We start from the raw sequence: 19,102 nt of genomic DNA on the forward strand, positions 1-19,102 counted from the left end.
TGTTTATGCACCACACCCAGTGCTCCATGCAATACATGCCCTCCTTAATACCCACCACCAGGCTTGCCCAACCCCCACCGCCCTGCCCTCCAATACCCTCAGTTTGTTTCTCAGAGTCCACAGTCTCTCATGGTTTGTCTTCCCCTCTGATTTCCCCCAACTCACTTCTCCTCTCCTTCTCCCAATGTCCTCCATGTTGTTCCTTATGCTCCACAAGTAAGTGAAACCATATGATAATTGACTCTATTTGACTTATTTCACTCAGCATAATCTCCTCCAGTCCTGTCCATGTTGATACAAAAGTTGGGTATTCATCCTTTCTGATGGAGGCATAATACTTCGTTGTATATATGGACCATATCTTCTTTATCCATTCATCTGTTGAAGGGCATCTTGGCTCTTTCTACTGTTTGGCAACTGTGGCCATTGCTGCTATGAAGTGTGCTTTTAACAGCATTTTAGAATTTTAAAAATTTTCTTTAGTAACAGTATTGCTTGAATATGTAATTTTAACAAAATACCTATCAAATGTATTCAGTATAATCAGCAAGTACCAGGAAAATATTTAGCATAAATAATGCAAAACTTAAAAAAGATTACATGCCTGCTTCAAATATATAATAAAGATGAGTTCATCTTAACGATGGAGAAAATTAGGCTCCTAAAACCTATGAACCCTTTATAAATCCAGTCATTCATGTGCTTGCCTCATATAGGTGCAACTTATTCTAAAAATAATTGGAAGATAACTTTCAACTTTTATTACAATAAAAGGGAAGACATTTCACTCTAATGATATTTTTCTGGGTGATATCTCAAGGTAGGACATGCTAGATTCCCACTCCAACTTTCGATAGGCTGCTAGATTTTTAAAGATAAGATTCTTATTTTTTAGATCCATATTTTTAAAATACAATTTATTGTCTCCCCTTTTGTTTTTTATTTTTAAATTGTAATATAGCTACCCACAGAACTAATACAATTTTTTAAAGATTTTATTTATTTGTTTGTCAGAGAGCGAGAGCCCATGTGTGGAAGTTCGCACATGCACACGCAGGGGAAGTGCAGAGGCAGAGGGAGAACCAGGTTCCGTGATAGGGGTCCAGGGATCATGACCTGAAACAAAGGCAGAGGTTTAACTGACATACGCATCCAGGGGTCCCAGGACTGACACAATGTTGATGTACCAATCTCTGAAATAACGTTTTAAAGAATCCTACTTAGAAGAGCTTTCAGGAATGGATCAGATTACTGGAACAGGCAGGATTGATGATTAGTTTTTGATTTCAGTCTGTAAAATATCCCCTGTGAAAATGGAACACTGCCATTCACAAATATTACACCTAGCTATATTGGCTGTTAAAACATGAAAACTAATAGTAGCTAGTTTAAAAAGTATGCCCATTTGATTTACCCAGGATTTGGGTGGGGGTGGTGTGTGGGCTCAACAGAGCAACTGAGGCAGGCAGCTTGCTTTTGACATCCTCTTCTCCCTTATCCCTTTCATGCCTCCTGCCCACCTCCATGTCCTCAAAGCTGAAGCCATTCTTCTTCCTGTATAGTCACTAGCAGAATCTGCTGACCGTAAATTGTAAAAAAAAATGAAGACTAAAATGTGTAAATAAATCATTAGATGCGAATTAGTGCTTTTTTTTCCCTCTCAGGAGCATTTGCATGCTCACATGAACTGAGCCCTGAGTAAACAGACTACATCCCTAATGGAGCTGCGGCCTGGGTCAGGCACACAGAACATCTCTGTGGGCAGCAGCCTTGGCGGGCATGCCAGATAATCATCTAGGACTAGGCCGATACGCTGAAGATGGAAAAAAACAGGAAGGAGAGAAGGCCAAAACAATTAAAGACAACGTGATTTTAGTGTATTAAGTCCATTCTATAGACCTGGCCTTGTGCTGGGCATTTTCAGTGGTAATTTGACTAATCCTCACAACAGTTCTGAGAAGTGGGCACTATTATTACACACATACCTTTTGTTAACGGCTCTGAAAACAGAAGTCATGTGGGTAAGGGGCCTGCTGAAGGTCATGGCTCATGAGGAGCAAGGTAGCTGAGATTTGAACCTTGGGATACCTCTCTCTGCAATTAAACTCTTATGGTTTATACCTGCTTCTGACAACCACCACCAAAAATACATTTCCAAAAATATGATAATAGTCATAAATAGGGATAAAGAGAAATAATCCAAAAATAGCTCTGTTGAGGTTACTGATGGAGAGGCAAAAAGAAATGTTAAGTTTCTCCCCCCTCCCCCCGCTCCCCCCCCTCCCAGAAAGGTTCCCTCTGAGGATCACTTTCCCTGGCTGTCTGGCTTTGTGAAATTATACCTTCCCTGGTGACTGGCAGCTGAGTGTGCCCTTCTTTCTGTCAAGGGCAGCTTAAAGTTCATGGCAGAGTTTATTTGAAGCTTGTGGGTACCAATTCCAGGCAGCAAGATACTACTTTCAGAAACCAAATTAGCTTTCTTCAGAGTCACAGCAAAAAGCAATACAACAAAATTGATTACCTTAAGGTGCCTTCCCAGTTATTTTATTGCCTCTGGAGCCCATTTGTTCTCCCAGTGGTGTCACTGTTACAGAAGCTGGTCTCTTCTGTGTTCTCATTTTATGAACTGGGATCATCTGAATATAGTCATAGACATCTAGTCTAGACCATTTTTCTCAGAATTACAGAGATGGAGAACATTCCAAACCATTCTTGTTCCAAACAGCAGGGAATGGCTTCAGTATTTATTTTTGGAATCTTTTGAACTATTTCTATTGTTTGTGTGAATACCGCATTGATTGTAAGCCTGCTTCTATCTATTCATTAATAAGGGTATGGGAAGCTTATGATAAGACCAAGGCAGTCTGCTACCATCTAGTTTTTCCTGTTTCCACTTTCAGGCATTTCCCCCATCACAGAAAGGTAGGTGTTAAAGAAGCAATTCTTCTTTTAGCCCTGCGAGGGAGACACTTGGAATGGTACCACAGAATCTTTAAAAAAAAAAAAAAAAAAGCCCTCATTATTATTCTACTTGTGTCTTTCTTTTTTTAAGTTGATCTTCAGGTGAAAATGATGAATGCATCTTTTATGATTCAACTCCATTTACAGTCACTGAGCACTGACCTCCCCTCCCTGCCTTATGGGGGCAGAAAGTATGTTTCTTGAGTAACAAAGATTGTTAGCCACCACAATGACCCTGAGCAAGACTGTGAAAAAGATGCAGTTCTTCCTTGCCTTCCTCCTTTGTTCCAAGGTCTGAACACTTTGAAATCTTCACAGGTTTCTTCTCTGCAAAATGCACGTTGTAGTGTCTGAAGACTCCTACTATTATCTGATTCCCACGCTCTCAGTCCAGGAAGACAATCTGAGCCCTTTACTGCTGATAAACATATAGAGCACTTATATTATATTATCCTGGCCTGGGCTGGGCTCTCAGAAAACATTGGTGAATGAAGCAGTCATGGTTTCTGCCCTCACAAGCCTGACAAATGAGTAGGGAGGACAAACATTAAACTTGTCATACCAAAATTAAATGCATAATCAGATAAAGCACATCAAAGGAGAAGTAAAAAGCCCAAAAGATTTTATAAAGGGGAGAACCATTTAATATGGGGTCAGAAAATCAATGCTTATGGGAGGAAATAATATAAAAGCTAAGAAATGAAGGGTGAATAGGAACTAGCCAAGTGAAAAACAGAAGACAGAGAGTTTTAGAAAAGGGAAAAAATACCTGCCAGTAACATTTCAAGAAGAGGTGGGAAGTGCAGGGTGATTTCCATTATTCTTACTAATGAGGGACTGACTCACCAGTTTATCTCTTCTGTAGATGATATGCATACAATGTAATTAATAGAATATAAGAAGGGATTTGTTTCAAGGAATAAGGAGGTGAGGAGAGAACCTCATTAATGTTATATACCCCTGTTAATAGCGTCCTGCTCTCCTCCCTGTAAACCTCAGTTAAACCAATGGTGGTGTCAAGGAGTTGCTGGAAGGTACTGGTTTTCCCAGGGTGCTGACAACTAATAAAAATGTAAATGCAGGGGCGCCTGGGTGGCTCAGTGGGTTAAAACCTCTGCCTTCAGCTCAGGTCATGATCCAGGGTCCTGGGATGGAGCCCCACATCAGGCTCTCTGTTCCGCAAGGGGCCTGCTTCCTCCTCTCTCTCTGCCTGCCTCTCTGCCTAGTTGTGATTTCTCTCTGTCAAATAAATAAGATATATATTTTTTTTAAATGTAAATGCAAAAAAAAAAAAAAAGTAAATGCCTTGCAGCCAAGGTGCTTACTATGCAAACACAACTTCAAGAAAAGTCCTCTAGGTCAGCTCTTCCCTCTTTTTTCCTCTAATTCCTCACATTGAACTGCTTTTGTCAGACAAGTTACCAGCCTTTTTTTTTTTTTAAAGATTTTATCTATTCATTTGAGATAAAGAGAGCAAAAGCAGTGCGAGAGGCAGGAGGAGAAGGAGAAGCCTCCCCACTGAGCAGGGAGGCTGACGTGAGGCTGGATCCCAGGACCTGGAGATCATGACCTGAGCGGAAGGCAGGGGCTCAACCATATGAACCACACACAGGACCCCTGCCAAGTTACCAGTCTTACAAGGCTATCAGACCTATGGAGAAAGGACACTATTCAGTTTGAAACTGCTCGGAGACATAATGATTCTGTGCATTTTATGTGTAAATTTTGTCCCTGAAAGAGCCCTAAAATTAGCATTAGACATGTGAGAGTATCTATTATTCAGATAAGCAGCAATATTACTTTTCAGTTTTGGTTCAGCATAAATAAGACCTGCAGGTTTAACAATTTGCATTATATCCTTAATGTATTGTTTTCATTTTCATATATTATAAATACAATTTTGTATTTCTTAATGAGATTACTGTCCTGGGATTTCAGGATGTGTAAAAAACAAGGCATTAAAATTAAAGATAAATTATCCCTACCAGAAATAATCTTAGCAGGTTATTAGTATAAAAACTGGAATCAAGCAGATCAAGGAAAAACTCCCCAAGGAGTCTTTAATTAGAACTCTTTAGGACTTGGCAGAAATGGATCCAGAATCTCTCCCTAAAAATGAACAATCCTTGGGCCACAAAAAATTAGAAAATCGGAACCCTAAAACAGCATCATAACAGCTGTTTTAATTGTTCTACTAATGAGCTCAAGAGAGGCACACTCAGCTTCCTGAATTTCTTTTATAAATGAATGATATTCTTGTTAGCTGTAGATCAGTTTTCAGGTTGTTTTTTTTTTTTTAAAGTAGGCACCAAGCCCAGAATTGAGCACGACATGGGTCTTGAACTCAAGACCTTGAGATCAAGACTTGAGCTGAAATTAAGAGTCAGATCCTTAATTGACTGAGCCACTGTGGCCCTCCCACATTGTGAGGTATTCTGGACAGGGAACGTAAAAATAAACAAAACAGAAACAAACAGATGGACAACAAAATTCTATACCATTCTATGCCCCCTCCACTAATGAGAAGCAGATGATAATAATCCTTAGGTGAAGGCTATCAATGAATAATTCACAAAGTTCCTTCCTTCCATCTAATTTTTTTTTTAAGATTTTATTTATTTATTTGACAGAGAGATCACAAGTAGGCAGAGAGGCAGGTAGAGAGAGAGGGGGAAGCAGGCTTCCCTCTGAGCAGAGAGTCCGATGCGGGACTCGATCCCAGAACCCTGAGATCATGACCTGAGCCGAAGGCAGCGGCTTAACCCACTGAGCCACCCAGGCGCCCCTTTCCATCTAATTTTTAATTTAACTTTTTCTTTGTCTTCAGATATGTAAAAAAATAGTAATAATCCCTGAGGGAAAAGGAAGAGTATAACAAAGATTGCCTTACTGAGGAGGGATTTATGTGAAAACAGCCAGCTCACTTTCCCTTGCTTCTTTTTGACCTTGGGAACTGAATTTGTGGGTTTGTAACTGGATTTTGACTAGGAAGCACATTCTGTGGCCAAAGAAGAAAAACTCGAACTGCCAACTTTGTTGTATTCATTTTAAATATTTTTGGCTGTAAATAATGAGATACCAGGACCTGTAGTGGCTTGAACAGATAGGGGTTGCTTTTGACGAAGTGGCCACTGGAGGCATTTCAGCTGTTTATGATGTTAGCACTAAGCCCAGAGGGCCATCCCTGAAGTTTTCTTGGTTGTTCTTCAGGGCAGCAAGATGCTAGTGTGGCTACAGACACCATGTTGGTGTCACATGCGGTGATGAGGAGAAGGAAAAGGACTGGGGAGGAAGGGCGGCTCTAGTTATGTCTATTCCATTTATCAGAAACACAAAAGCCTTCCTCAAAGCCCTTGAAAGATTTCAGCTTATAGCCCACTAGCTGGAACCATACCATATGGCCATCTCTAATGGTAAGGAAATTGGAAAGTTAACATTTACTCTCTAGTCTCTGTAATAAGTACAGCAAAGATGATTGGGGGATGAAAAAGGTTATATGAACAAGACTATCAGAGGTGGCCACATTTGCTCTATATTCATATATTTCTTTCAAAGCCTTAAGTTAATTTGTTAAGGTTTCTCAAAAACAAGACAATAGAGAAGAACTAAAACCTTTATGACAAATGCAAAGTAAACCTTGGAAAGTAGACTTTGGAACACTGAAGTGCAATGGAAGATCAACTAGAAATGATCAAAAAGTGCCTTGACACCAGCTCTTAGAAAACTTTAGGTAAGCTGGTCAGTAATGGACCCTAAGGATCTCTAACCCATGATGTAGATAATAAGAATATTTCTTAGAACTAGTATTTCTTAGAATGAAATACTAATTACTATTAAGTTTATTTTTTAAATTAAATTAAATACTAAACTAAACTAAATACTTAGAATATTTCTTAGAACTAAAGAATAGAGAGGTGAAGTGGTGTGTTCCAAATCACACAGTCAGTTTTCACAAATGACACCAAAAAAATTGTGGTAAAAGATATACATTTATAAAAATACAGATAGATACAAAATTAACAATCTGTAATTATTTAAAAATTATTTATTGTAATTACAACCTGTAATTATATAAATTAGTTAATTTTTATTTAGGGGCGCCTGGGTGGCTCAGTGGGTTAAAGCCTCTGCCTTCGGCTCAGGTCATGATCCCAGGGTTCTGGGATCGAGCCCCACATCGGGCTCTCTGCTCTGCGGACAGCATGCTTCCTCCTCTCTCTCTCTGCCTGCCTCTCTGCCTACTGATCTCTGTCCGTCACATAAATAAATAAAAATCTTTAATAAATAAATAAATAAATATTTAAAAATTTGTTATTTCCAGGAGAAAAATAATCAACCAAAATAACCATTGCTGTCTTTTAGTCATTAAGCCATGATTTATGCGCTGTCTATAGGATGGACACAAGAACAAATAATAATTATTTGGGATATTTTAATCATATTATCCCCTGAAACAAATGATGGTGAATAAACCATTGGCTTTACTCAGTTCAATCAATGGGTTATTCAGTATCCACGATGCAACAAGTCTTCTCTAAAGGCGTACTTAGGATTTGGGGGGGTGAAGAAACTGGCAGAGAATGATAAATGAAATAGGAGAAGGCTGAATAGATAGGCTGTGGTTCAAGGAACTGGGAACAATTGTTGTTTGGAAGGGTGTGTATAAGTTTGAGAAAGGTTATGCTGAAGCATACTAGCATTCATTTTAGAGTCTTGCAGAATGACTTCTAGAGTCTTGGAGAAAAATGGAAGTGGAATAGTAATCCATAGTGACTGTGTTTTCCTGGAGTCATAGGAAAGAAAGCTTGAAAATGGACATTTGAATTTAAAAAGGCCTTCAGTAAGGAAATGGGGAAATTAACATGGGGCATTCTGAAGAGTGGTGCTTTGTTTAAAAGATGTGTCTGTGGCTGCGGAACATGGTTCTCCTAAAAACTATCAAAATGGTTCTGTGAAAAAAAATTGGTGTAGTTCTCCCTAATCCATGGTTGCCATTACCACAGTTAACCACAGTCCAGAAGCAGATGATCCTCTTTCTGACATATCTTCTGAAGGTCAGTAGTAGCCTAATGCTACGTCACAATGCCTATGTCATTCACCTCACTGCATCTCCTCACATGAGCATTTTATCATCTCGCATGATCATGAGAGAAAGAATAGTATAGTACAATAAGTGAGTACAGTACAATAAGATGTTTTGAGAGAAATCAAGGCCACATTCACATAAGTTTTATTATAGTATAATTCCTCTATTTTATTATTAAATTGTTATTTAATAATTGTTAATAACAACAAGTTATTGTTGTTCATCTCTTACTGTGCCTAATTTATAAATTAAATTTTATCATAGGTAGACATGTGGCATTCAGTACTCTCTGAAGTTTCACATATCCACTGGGAGTCTTGAAATGTATCTCCCATGGATAAGGGGGAACTACAACATTCTGGGATGAGGGCATGTGCCATAGAAACATATAAGTGTTACAGATTGAACTGTGTTCTCCTAAAATTCATGTTGAGGTTCTAACTCCAGTACCTCAGAATGTGATTATATTTAGAGACAGGGCCTTTAAAGACATGATTATGGTTAAAAAAAAAAAAAAAAATTAAGGTCATCTTGGTGGACCCTAACCCCATACAACTGGTGTTCTTCTAAGAAGGGATTAGAGTCAGACAGGCATAGAGACTTTGTGAAGACAAAGGGAGATGACCATCTACAAGACAAGGAGAGACTCTTCTAGAAGAAACTAGTCCTGTCCATAATTTGATCTTGGACTTCTAGCCTCCAGAACTGGAAGAAAATAAATTTCTGTTGTGTAAGCCACAGAATCTGTGACATTTGTTATGGCAGCCCTAGAAAACTAATATAATGAGGAAATATTATTTTTGTTTAAGGAAAAGAGTAGTGAGGTAATAAACTAAATTCATGGAAGCAGAACAAAGGAAGTTTCTGGACATATTGTCTAGGTAGAACATCACTGCAATTTACAACTAATGCAGTGGAGCATGGAGATAAATATCAGTCATGACTGAGCAGTAAAGACTGGGGAATGGGCAAGTCTAAAAGGCTAGTGCCTTGGTAGAAGAAAAAGATGGATATGGTTTCAGCTGTGTTTCTGTTCTGATGGTGCTGAATCCTTACAGTAGAGAATGACTTCCATCAAGAAGTCAGAAACTTGTGTCAGACATAAAGAAACTGATGAGATGGCCAAGTAGCCAATATTGAGTATAAGCAAAGTGCCAGAGCCTGAACCACCAAAATAATGAACTGTATATAGTTCCTTTTAAATAGCTGAAACAGTATGACTAAATTTCTTTATATGTTATTTCAGTGACAGACAAAGCTCTTTGATTTTAAAGCCAAATAAACCAACTAAGAGACCTTATCTTTCTGATATCTAATGCTTAAAATTCATTTTGAAAAGAAACAAAACAAAACAAAAAACCTAAAGCTTTTGTGTTTTGGTATTTCTGCACAGAGGTAAGACCAAAGAGGCAAATGCTTCCTAGAAAGCTCAAATGATGATTTGAATTCATGCAAGTATGAATATGTGAGATTAGATTCTTTCTCGAGAACATACTTTTTTTTTTTTTTAAAGATTTTATTTATTTGACAGAGAGAGAGATCACAAGTAGGCAGAGAGGCAGGCAGAGAGAGAGGAGGAAGCAGTCTCCCTGCAGAGCAGAGAGCCCGATGCGGGGCTCGATCCCAGGACCCTGAGATCATGACCTGAGCCGAAGGCAGCGGCTTAATCCACTGAGCCACCCAGGTGTCCCGAGAACATACTTTAATTGGCATTAGGGGGGTAGTGGGAAAGCACTGAGACATGTTCCCCCTCCTTCTGCAAGACAGTATATGGGGCAAGAGCCAGGGTCATGAGTACCACACAGAAGAGGTTGCCTGGGGCCAGATTGGAGACAACATCCAAATCGTCTCAAAATAGTGAAAGGATCATATTTCCCCTACTAAGGGAAAGTTGGCTTTGATTATATATTTCACTTCTGTGCCATATTTTGTTTAAACCCTACCCATTGGGGAAAATCAAGAATTTAGAATTAACTTTCCAAGTCAAGAGAGTGTTCCCTGCTTTTATCTCTTGTTACTGAAATGTCCTGCTAGTTCCCAAGAGTAAAGCTTAGCTGACGTGCTTGCATGAATTGTTTATATTGTTGATTAATTAATGTGACGAACATATTAAAAATAGGACTCCTAGTTTTCATCCTGAGGGCTCGCACATAATAGCAACAACCTTTAGCAAAGTACTGCATTATTTATTTATAGAATGGTTTTGACTCATTTAATAATGCTCTGTAATTAATTTGTAGATTACTTTTTGGCTTTGTGCAGTTTAGCATTATGTTCCTGCAAACGGAAACATTTTCGTTGCTGTTATTTAATAGTGAGTGTTACTGGAGTGGAGGGGGGTGGGAGGGATGGGGTGGCTGGGTGATGGACATTGGGAAGGGTATGTGCTATGGTGAGTGCTGTGAAATGTGTAAGACTGATGATTCACAGACCTGTACCTCTGAAACAAATAATACGTTATATGTTAATTTTAAAAAATAGTGAACAATTCCCTTTACTGTGTTTAACACTATTATGTCTGTAGATAAATAAAAATGTTAGTGTGGTTAGAATGACCCAAACTTCTGAGATAGCTATTTTATAATTTTTAAAATAACTACTACATGTCAGGCAATGCTCTTGGTCTTGGGGGAAGGATTCCAAATAAGCAGAAAGTGTGTAATTGCCTTTAGGTGTTTTACATTCTTTTATGTTCTTCTTTAACCCTTAAAGTTTAAAAGGTTTAAATCATAGGAGAAAGGACCAATATCAAAGAACACATGATGATGAAAGAATTTTTAGAACCACCTTGTTTTGTTCCAGGGTGAATACAAATGTGCTCAATTTTATATATTCGATACCTAAAGTCTTATGATTGATAATCCAAATCTTGGACCTTCAGACATTACACTGTGTTCCATGATAAAAGATTAACCTGCATTTAGTACATTTCATTGTCAAGCTATATGTAAGGATTTCAATAAGTATTTAGATAAAAGAAAATCATGGGGCGCCTGGGTGGCTCAGTGGGTTAAGCTGCTGCCTTCGGCTCAGGTCATGATCTCAGGGTCCTGGGATCAAGTCCCGCATCGGGCTCTCTGCTCAGCAGGGAGCCTGCTTCCCTCTCTCTCTCTCTGCCTGCCTCTCTATCTACTTGTGATCTCTCTCTGTCAAATAAATAAATAAAATATTAAAAAAAAAAAAGAAAATCAGGCAGCGTAATTTCTCAGAACAATTTATTTATGAAGCAAGTGTTCTGATTAGATTTAACCTGGGCCTTACAAAATAGTTTATGTCAATGCTTTTCTGGGGAGGTTTCTTAAGGTATGACTCCATGAAAACATTTGCATGGAACTCTGCCATATTTGCCTCATCTTGGAGCTCATATTTGTAACAGTTGTCAAATGAGATAGGCAACAGCCCAAGACTTCCCTTTCCAATAGGTATAGTCTCATGGAAAATTACCTTTGAATCCAACAGATGGCATGACGCCACTAGGTGTAGCCAATGGGAAAATCCTAAAGGAAGTCCCCAACCAGTCTTCTCTGCTTCACACTCTTGAACTTCGTGAAGCATACAGAATGTCTTTCCTTTAGAGGAAGATGCAGTCAATGATTCACCTATTGACAGAGAGCTGCTTGTGGAAAGTGTGGCCCAGCCACAGTACAGGGGCAACAAGATCTGCTGAGCAGATGAGCTGCCCCTTTGCATACTTCCAGACGTATAGTTGGCTCAGATGAATAGCTCAGACTTAGGAGGTGCCAGAAAGTGTCCGGCAAAGAGCCCACCTTTTTTCTCCAGTGCAAGTATTCAATTGACTCGATTCCTTAAAGAGCTATGTGCAGGTGGAAGTGAGTTCATTGTTAACCTTTAATAGCCCTGAAGTTCTAATGAGCTAATGGATGTGAAGGTGATTTTTGAAATCACAATGCAAATACAAGACACTTTTTGTTGTTATTTCAGTACCTGAGGAGAATGTAAAATTAAAGAGCCACAAATTTTACCAAGGTCCCATATGAGATAGCTTTGTTTTCCCATCTATTGCAGGCATCTAGAACACGTAGCTCACCTAGGCTGTCCATTTGTGAACTAGGTACTGAAGTTGCTTTCTTTATTCTACAACATGACTTTGCGATACTTCCACCATCTCCTGTGCATGTGGGAAATCTATGCTCTTTTTCAAACAGTGTAAGACAAAGGCTAGTTTGCTTAGCCTAGTGATTAAAGCATCATAGAATGAACTCCTAAAAAGGAGCTACACATATATAATACCTACTATACGCCGACACCATTCTAATGTTTTATATATATTAAGTACTTTATTCTTAACAATAAACCTATGAGGTATGTACTATTATTACCCCCATTTTACAGATGTGAAAACTAAAGAATAGAGAGATGAAGTGGTGTGTTCCAAATCACACAGCTAGTAAACGGCAGTCAAACCTCAGATCTTACTGGTCTGTCTCCAGAGTCTATACAATTAACTGCTGCACCAAATGCTTTTAAATATTGGTTTATGACTATTGTGCTATTTCTAATAGTAGATATAATGTTATCTATGTTTCCTCTTTGTCTTCTCCTTTGTTGGTCCTTTGGATCTAGGACCATATTAATAGTACCAGATTTTAGCTCATAAGAGACTTCTCTGATGATCCTACATAAAATAGCTTACATTTGTAGAACATTTATGTATTGTTAAATGTTTCATCTCAAGATTATCTCATTTGATCCCCTCATTAGTCTTTAGAATGTATAGGGCTTTATCCTCATTTTGCAAACGAAGAAACATCAGAAAGATTAAACATGGGGTGCCTAGGTGGCTCAGTCAGTTAAGTGGCTGCCTTCAGCTCAGGTCATGATCCCAGGGTCCTGGGATTGAGCCCTGCATTGGGCTCCCTGCTCAGTGAAGAGCCTGCTTCTCCCTCTCCCTCTGCCTGCTGCTCTGCCTACTCGTGCTCTCTCTCTGTGTCAAATAAATAAAATCTTTCAAAAAATTAAAAAAAAAAAAGATTAAACTTTGTGTTCAGCTTCACATTACAAGTTTGTAGGAGTTCTAAGACCAGAAATCAGATTTCCTGGCTCTCACTCTACAGCATTTTTTCCAGAATGTCATACTGTTCCCTCACTTCTTTGTCTTATAGTTTGAAAAAGAAGTGAGTTTAAGAGTCCTCACAAAACTGGCAAACCATTTTGTGAGAAACATTTAGAATAATTTTAGATAATTTTAGTTCTCACTCACTAAAGTAGAAGGTGAAAACACATTATGGTAACTGCGGACTCGTCAAGTGAGTGCATATAGCTCGGTTCCAGTTTATTAATTTTCATTTTTTGACCAGCTAATGTGAACACCTTGAGAGGACAAGTCTCAAGTGCTCTCTTGCTTTATGCTATTGCTTTTTTTTTTTTTTTTAGGATTTTATTTATTTATTTGACAGAGATCACAAGTGTGGGGGGGTGTTGCGCAGGGGGAAGCAGACTCCCTGCTGAGCAGAGGATCCTGGGATCACGACCTGAGCAGAAGGCAGAGGCTTTAACCCACTGAGCCACCCAGACACCCCTATGCTATTGCTTTTTTTTTTTTTTTTTACTGTCTGAATATCAGCTCTTTTTTTTTTAATTTCTTTTCAGCATAACAATTCATTGTTTTTGCTTTTTGAAGGTAACTCATTTGCACTTGTTTATCATCCCCTTCCTTCACTCAGCCCCAGAAGCTTTGTTGCTAATTACTGACCCAGGCAAGCCTCCAAGAGGACAAAGGCAGATAAAATTGGAGTGCTCTTTTTGTACAATCAAAATGCATTTCCATTTTTCAGAAAGAGCAAGGCATTTTTAGCTGTGAAGTTCAGAAACCATTCACTTGTATGAGCACTTGAGTTTTTGCTAAGAATCGCAGCTCAGTTTTTTAAACAAAATTTTTTTTGGTATTTATTTATAGCCAGTTTCTTGGAGTACGAGGGTGTGTGTGTGTAAATTTTTTCTTTCTGTATTAACATGTAAGACAGAGTAGCACAATAATGTATTTATTTATTCCATAAATATTTCTCGAAAAGTTACCAAAAGTGAAGAATAGTGCTAAATATAGTGAGAAATGTTTAGTGTAAAATTACCTTATCACAGGACCTGACACATGATAGATGCTTCAGAAATACTTGTTAAACTGAATTGGGCTATCTTGTGAATTGTATGTTCCTGCCTTGGTATCTTTCAAGAAATATGAATTCATGAGATATATGAAAATCATAAAGGAATTTAAGAATCATCTTATATAGACCTTTGATTTTAAGAGGTGACACGGTGGAGAAGGCAGGCAATTGTACGAATTTTCCAAGAACACACATCTATTTGGGAGGATACTGTTTTCATCATCATGCTGTGTTTTAGAGATTACACCTATGTCTGTCTATGGTACAGAGCATCGTGGGAGAGGGGAGAGGGACTGATGAATGTCCTAGAACAGTATTACCCAATGAAAATATAATGTATACTGCAATTTTAATTTTTCAGTAGCCACTTTTAAAGGGTTCAAAAAAGTGCAATTAATTTAGAATATATTTTATTTAACTCAATATATCCAGAATATAATTTCAAGATACAATCAGTATAAAAATTGTTAATGGGTTATCTTAAAATTTTTTGTACTAAGTTCTCAAAATACAGAGTATATATTATACTTTTGACAATCCCAATCTGGACTAGCCATATTTTAAGTACTTCATAGGTAGTTTCATGTGGCCTGGGGCTACCCTATGAGACAATACTGTTCTGGTATCACAAAGATAAAATTACTATGCTTTTTAAAAGCTACAGTATTTTTATTATTGCTTATTTTTAAAGTTTGATTTTATGTAAGGGGCACAAGAGTGAAACTCTAACTAACTGACTAAACGAGATTTAAAAAAAAAAAAAAATTGAAATGACCTGTAACCATTAGAGAAATTGAATCAGTACCATTTTAAATAACCCCCACCCCGCAATGAGTAAATAAACAAGTCATCAGGGCGCCTGGGTGGCTCAGTGGGTTGGGCCACTGCCTTCGGCTCCTGTCATGATCTCAGGGTCTTGGGATCGAGTCCCGCATCGGCCTCTCTGCTCGGCGGCGAGCCTGCTTCCCTCTCTCTCTCTGCCTGCCTCTCTGTCTGCTTGTGATCTCTCTGTCAAATAAATAAATAAAATCTTTAAAAAAAAAAAATCTAAAAATAAACAAGTCATCAAAGTACTGGCTCAGATGGTTCTACCTACAACTTCTACCAAACTTTCAAGGAAGAGGGAACTTGTACCTTTTACAAATTGTCTCATTTTACAAGTGACTGTCCTCAAGTATACAGTTCCCTTTGCAGCACTAGTAGAAGCTTAAATTGTTAACAATTTTTTTTAATGTGACCAGACAATAATCTCAGTTATCCATTCTATCTATCGTTATTTTTCACTTCCTTCTGAAAATGGACAATTAATTTTATTATTGATAAATAGGATTCAACTATTTAATAGACTGCTCTATGGACCCTCCATGCTAAGTGCTTAATATTCAATTTAAAAAAAGAAGAAGAAAGGGGCTCCTGGGTGGCTCAGTGGGTTAAAGCCTCTGCCTTCGGCTCAGGTCGTGATCCCAGGGTCCTGGGATTGAGCCCCGCATCGGGCTCTCTGCTCAGCGGGGAGCCTGCTTCCTCCTCTCTCTCTGCCTGCCTCTCCGCCTGCTTGTAATTTCTGTCTTTCAAATAAATAAATAAAATCTTAAAAAAAAAAAAGAAAAAGTAGGAAGAAGTTATCTGTCAGAGGAATCTAAGCTTGCCAATTATTTTTAGAGATTTATAGACCAAAAATAGAGGTTTTCTCTTTATTACTATTCGTCAAATTCCTATTTCTAATAAAAAAAATTCTGCAGATGGGGCGCCTGGGTGGCTCAGTGGGTTGGGCCTCTGCCTTTGGCTCAGGTCATGGTCCCAGGGTCCTGGGATCGAGTCCCGCGTCGGGCTCTCTGCTCGGCAGGGAGCCTGCTTCCTCCTCTCTCTCTCTCTGCCTGCCTCTCTGCCTACTTGTGATCTCTGTCAAATAAATAAATAAAATGTTAAAAAAAAATTCTGCAGAAACAGTCTACTGCATTATTCGATATTGAGTCCACAAAAAGCTAATGTAATTGCAGATTTGGCTCTCACCTTGACCTTTTCTTGGATCTTTGCTCAAAGCTTAGGTGAATATGTTAGTGATGCTTTCCTCTTAAGTTCGTCAGCTTTTGAAGTAAAACCTGAGCTGGCATGAGAAAGAAAGGGAAAGGCAAGCAAGAAGCAGAACAGAAAAGCCAGGTGACATTTCTCAAGACTTCTGAATTTACTACAGTATGATCCCTGTGATCATTTCATACTCAGCTTTTCAAAGGGTTATCACAGTTTCATTTTATTTTCTTGCCTAGGGGATAAATCAGTAGAATTCTACAGCCTTTTCCTCAAATGCTGACTCTGATTCTCTACATGGTGCCACATTAATAATGTCTTCCTTTTCAGCTGTCATCAGGCTATACAGCCTTCTAAGATGTTGTTGTTTAATTCTTAGTTCTTTTACAGCTTCTATATACAAACATGAATTGTTATTCATATCAGTGCAGTGAGGAAGATAGACAAGTGTGTTAGCTAGAATCCTTGTAGCTGTAACAGGAAACTGTAACTCAAATGACTTAAAACATAAGCAACCCCAAAGTGGGAAACTCAAGTCACTATAAGTAGTTCAATGACATTATCAAAGGCCTGTCCTTTGTTAATTTTTGCCACTGTCAAGTATTGGTGAGATATATATATATTTTTTGTTTTTGTTTTTGTTTTTTTGTTTTTTTGTTTTCCCCCCCATGACCTCAAGGTGTTTGTCACAGTTGCAGCTCTCAAATTCAGGTAACTATCAGAGGGGTTTTTTGTTTTGTTTTGTTTTTGTTTTTGTTCTTTAAGTCTTCTTTTAAGATGGAAAAACATGTTTCCCAAACAGACTTCTTGTGTCTGATTTCTGTTCTACATCTAATTTTCAGAATTGTATCACATGTCCTAACGAACTACTACCACAGAAATAATACCTCCGTGATTAGTTGGAACAGTTGGGTTTCCCTCATGGGAGCTGGGTCTGAGACTCGTCTCCCCATAAGTACATGCGGTGGTGTGTGGATATTTGAATTGTATTAAGAGTCTAGTTGGAAGGACCTGATTAGGCCCCTGCTAGAGTCAGCCACAACATAATCAGAACAGTATAGGATAATAAGTGCTAGGGGAAACATCTAAGTCCAAGACACTATAGAAACACTCAAAAAGGACAACTAGCTAGGGTTACAAGAACAAGAAAGAGAGAGTCAGAATGGTCTCCTAAAATAAGTTACCTGACCAGAGGCTTAAAGGGCACAAGAAGATAACAAGGGAAGGGTGATGGAAGGAGAAAGAGGATATCAGAGAATGTCACATGCAAGAGACTGTGGATAAAAAAGAACATAGTAGGTTTGGGAAATGTAAAAAATTCAGTTTGCCTAAGGTATAGAACGCAAGGAGGGCATCAATCTGAAATCAGACTGGAGAAGGATACTGAGCTAAATAGTAATAGGTCTAATAAGTCATATAGAAATTTTACTTCATTTTGCTGCAGTGGGAAGCCAGTGAAAGATTTTAGGTAGCAAATGACATAATTAGATTTACACACACTCCCTTCAAAAAAAAAATCTCTGGCTGCTGTGGGAAATTGGATTTTGTATATGCTTAAGAGTGGAGGGATGCCTGGGTGGCTCAGTGGGTTAAGCCGCTGCCTTTGGCTTGGGTCATGGTCCTAGATCCTGGCATCGAGTCCCGCATCGGGCTGCTTGGTTGGCGGGGAGCCTGCTTCTCTCTCTGCCTCTGCCTGCCACTCTACCTGCTTGTGCGCTCTCTCTCTCTTTCTGACAAATAAATAAATAAAATCTTTTTTAAAAAAACAAAAATAAATAAATAAAAAATAAGAGTGGATGGGGCGCCTGGGTGGCTCAGTGTGTTAAATCTCTGCCTTCGGCTCAGGTCATGATCTCAGGGTCCTGGGTTCAAGCCCCACATCGGGCTCTCTGCTCAGCAGGGAGCCTGCTTCCCCCTGTCTCTCTGCTTGCATCTCTGCCTACTTGTGATCTCTGTCTGCCAAACAAATAAATAAAAATTTTTTAAAAATCATTTTTAAAAAAAGAGTGGAGATGGGAACAAGCGAGAATCAATTACAGTAATCTCAGGGGGAAAAGTGGTGATGGGGCTGCAGAGAGGTAGATAGAGTTAACGGATATTTAGGAGTTTCAACTAAACAAGACTTGGTTAATAGGAGATTAGAGAAGTGGAGATCCATAATTAGATTTTTGGCAAGACACCTAAGAGGATAGAGATGATGTTTATTTAGGATAACAGAGGAGAGGCCAATTTAGAGGGGAGATGGACAAATTTACATTATGCTTAATTAGTTTGAGGGGTCTATTCTGTCTGAAATTCAAGAGAGTTATTCCTGTTCTTAGAGTACTTTCAAGTGTTAAGGGATATATTCTCATAAGTGATGTGGCCCATACTAGAGGTACTGTATAATTTGTTGCTGAAGATGCTAAGTAAAAAAAGGGTCAGATATGGTTTAGAGAAGGAAATGCTTCTTCCTGAGGGATAAAAGAATGGGAGAATATATGAAATTAGACAAATGGGAATTGTAGAGGGATGGGAACACTGCACTCTCTGAGGCATGGAAATTCACTGGGTTGCTAGGACAAGTTCAAATGGGTACAGTAAAATGCGCTTCATATTGGTTAGAACACCTGGGATCCTAAGAAAAAAAAATTATACATATTACCTCTAATGATCTTTATTGCAAGGTGTGTTAGTTAGCTATAGATACAGTAATGCTACATAACAACCAACCATAAAATATCAGTAGCATGAATAATAAAGTATTTGTTCCTTGCTCATGGGTCTGCTAGTGAACTGGGGTGGCTCTGTTTTAGGCTGCAGGGTTATCTTCATGTTTGTCCCTCATGTTTCTTCTTCTTGAATCAGCAGTTTCCCAGGGCCTCTTTCTTCACTGCAGAGTTGAGAACTCCCAGAGTGGCAAATG

The 19,102-nt window shown here is 38.6% G+C and overlaps 1 protein-coding gene across 8 annotated transcripts in view; it reads left to right on the forward strand.

The window, feature by feature from the left end:
- Positions 1–19,102, forward strand: part of PDE4D (phosphodiesterase 4D) — a 1,501,314-nt gene that overhangs the window by 1,160,665 nt on the left and 321,547 nt on the right. The gene's annotated exons all lie outside the window — the stretch shown is intronic.

Source organism: Meles meles, chromosome 3 (genome assembly GCF_922984935.1).
Source record: "Meles meles chromosome 3, mMelMel3.1 paternal haplotype, whole genome shotgun sequence".
Classification (NCBI taxonomy): Eukaryota; Metazoa; Chordata; class Mammalia; order Carnivora; family Mustelidae; genus Meles; species Meles meles.